The 3,378-nt window shown below is 35.5% G+C and overlaps 1 long non-coding RNA gene across 1 annotated transcript in view; it reads right to left on the reverse strand.

The window, feature by feature from the left end:
• LOC117104752 overlaps positions 1 to 3,378 on the reverse strand; it is a 41,066-nt gene that overhangs the window by 19,512 nt on the left and 18,176 nt on the right. The window contains exon 2 of the long non-coding RNA XR_004444812.1: positions 2,896 to 2,944. This is a non-coding gene — a long non-coding RNA (uncharacterized LOC117104752). The remainder of the gene's footprint in view (positions 1 to 2,895; positions 2,945 to 3,378) is intronic.

The raw sequence follows: 3,378 nt of genomic DNA on the forward strand, positions 1-3,378 counted from the left end.
TCAATTTTTATATTATTTCAAAACACGATTAAACAATCATTTTGCTTACTTTCTGCTGATACTTTGTTAAGAACGAAATAAATTGTTTGATAGAGGCCCATTACTAGTTGCATGAAATAACTCTGCTTACCGTCTACTACATTCAATAAGAAACTTCTCAATTCCAGGCTCCTCCTGGTAGACAGGCACCGAGGTTGCCAGACACAAAGTCATTTGACTCTTTGTACGCCGCCGATACGAACAAAAGTAGGTCAGAAGCCGACTGGCTCGTTCAGTAAATAAATGGTAGTGAAGGAGTTGCTTTCTATATTATATTATTTCATTTAATTAAGTTTCAAAATTTGTTGTGAGACCTATTTGTTTGTTTGTTTTTTTTGTAAATTTCAAGATGTTGCTCATTGAGATGCATGTTGTTAAACTATAGCTGCTCCGTGAAGTCTGGCTGAGGTTATCATCAAAGAGTATTTTATACCCTTTGTTATCATCAGCCATGTGATTGAAGAAGCGTAATCTTATTTCATAATGTATGAGGTTTAGGTAATTCGTTTGGTTTTCAATAAAAGATGTCTGCCTTAATACAGGTAGTACTTTGAATATAATCATCCAGATGATGCCTAATTGTATTTATTTACGATCTATTTAGAGTTAAATTTTGATTATTGCTTGATCTGGGCCGTTTACATCGTATGAGTCAATACTGTATACGATCGATTGAAATTTCGGTACATAGTCTTTTTATGAACAAATACGTTAAGGAAACGTTCACAATTACGAGGAGGTACAGGTAAGAGTTAGCACTCAATAAAATAGTAAAAAATCTTGCAATCCGATGTTTTTATACCAGTCTCCTTCGTTCTGACAGTGATCGCTTATTTACCAAGAATAAGATGAGCGCACATCGACACGGTTTTAGTTTACGACGTCACACTTTAACAGTCTAAGTCATGCTGATTGGTTGATACAGTACATGTAAAATGAATGATAACATGTTTTGCGTACAGCCTGACTGAAAATAATGGGCTGTACAAGTTGTAAATAATTGGGATTTGGAGGGAAACCACCTTCCTGCCGCTTACAAAATCTACTCGCGCTATCAAATGACCTTGTCGCACTGAGCGCGACAAAGTTGAATTCCTTGTCGCACCTAAAAAATCAGGTCGCAAATGCGACCAAATAACCCTTAATTTCAAGCCCTGCTAAAATACAGGAGAGGAGAGTACATATACTTGTTACTTGTTTGATACTTTTTTAGCACTTATTCTTTGCGATTACAAAGCACTAACATACCCTCCACTTTAATATTTCCATCAAGTAAAGCCTCACCCACTCCCACCCACCACCCCACCAAACAAAAACCAACATAGTATCCTTTCATGAGTCATGAAGTAATTGATTGGTTAAAAAATAAAGATTAAGTGCAAAAACTACAAACCCAGCCAAACATGTTGAAAAGACAAGTAGATGGATGCAGATGGGAAAGTGTTGTCATTGATACGCTTACAGAACAGTGGTCTCAGTGACAATTTTGTATACAAGCTTTACAAGACAATTAAGAATTAAGTCTGGTAGAAGCATTTTGAAGTTTTGGAAGAGTGTGAATATCTTTCAAACTGTGCTATATAAATGATGTAATGTATGTATGAAATATCTTTCTTTACTCGACCAGTGTACAGAGAATTGCAATAATCTAACCTGGAAAGTAGCCCCAACAGTAGCATGAAAGGTTTCCCCATCAATATACTTTCTGATTCGCCACTGATTTCTAAGTAACCTGATGGTTAAGAATAGCAGATGAGCAAAATGAAACCTCCGAATTTGTAGACACTGCTAGATGGCTTGATTTCGAATTTTATAACTCCATGGTGGTACCTGTACCCCTAGCGAAAGATCAATACATTATTCCTGATCAAGAGAAAGGTGGTATTTTAAAGCAAGGACTAGAAACTGTTTTCTTCTCTTTAGCTTGAGCCTACTGTACACACTAACACCCACTTCTGAATATCGGTAAAAGAGTGGGGAAATTTATGGAGCAAAGAATCAATGCTAGAAAGATTTCAGGGACTAAAAGGAAGATATAGCTGAAGATCATCAGCATTGAAGTGATATAGCTTCCCATAATGTTGCCTAGTGGGCTAATGTACAAACTACAGTACATAAGCAGGGGTCAATGACTTAGCCTCTTGGGGTACACCAGCATTAAGTAAAGGATGTGATGTGCAGATGGAAACCCTACTACTTTACAACTCAGAAAAAATTTAATCCAGTCAAGGGCATATCTTTTGATGCCAAATGCTGTCTCAATATGAAGCAGGACGTTGTGATCAACCGTATCACATGCTGCTGAGAGATCATACAGAACAAGCATAAACCTTGGCAATATATTCAGTGAAAAGAGAAATATCAGTGTGGACTATAATAGAGCTGTTTCAGTACTTTGATTACCCCTATAGGCTCATCAGTTCAGTGAAGATTGAGTGAATAGTTGGTTGATGTTGTATTGATGTGTTGTTGTTGATTTTTATAGATGAAAGGTGATGGGCCATAAAAAAAAAACAAGGTGTTTTCTAGTCAAAGATGGTTGGCGGGCTGCACACATAGGCTTTTTATGTGTTTTTGCAGGCAGCAAAAAAATCACTGTCAGGCCACATGCAGCCCGCGGGCCACACTTAGCCCAACTGTGATCTAAAAAATGTAAAACTGAGCTAATTACTAGCGATGATGAGGATTGTCATTCACATAATTTCAGTACTGGGACAATAATTACTGCTAGTCATCTTTCAATACCAGACAAAAAATAGTGTTAATAGGTAATTTCATAAATATTCCTCACAAATACTGTTTATATGACAACATTATATCTTGCATATCATATACCTGAAATTCTTAGAAACTCACCTTCAAATAATTCACTGCTTATATCGTCATCTTCTCTTTGATCATTACACTGTAAAAAAAAGAGAAATTGTTATGATGCTGAGAATTCTTTTATTTTTGTACTATTTCATTAAAAAAAAATATACTAAAACAATAACAATACAATATAATACTATTAATAATAATAATAATAATAATGCAGTATCTAGAACAATAATACATGCAACAATAAAAGTAAACAAACAATACACATAATATTGAAAATTATAATTATAACAATAAAAATATTTACTAGAGCACACTCCGGGAGTGTATACAGTATTTCCGCCCACATCATAATTCTCCATGTATAAAATTCCCACGCATCTTTCCCATTTGATAAAAAAAAATAATGAAAACATAATCCACCAGGATTCAAACTCGGGACCTGCCGCTTACAAAGCAAACATCATTACCAACTAAACAATTAATACAGCCCGGTAGCTACTGTATCATGGAGGTAGC

Source organism: Anneissia japonica, unplaced genomic scaffold (genome assembly GCF_011630105.1).
Source record: "Anneissia japonica isolate Jap-2015-1 unplaced genomic scaffold, ASM1163010v1 scaffold18791_len51362_cov107, whole genome shotgun sequence".
Classification (NCBI taxonomy): domain Eukaryota; kingdom Metazoa; phylum Echinodermata; class Crinoidea; order Comatulida; family Comatulidae; genus Anneissia; species Anneissia japonica.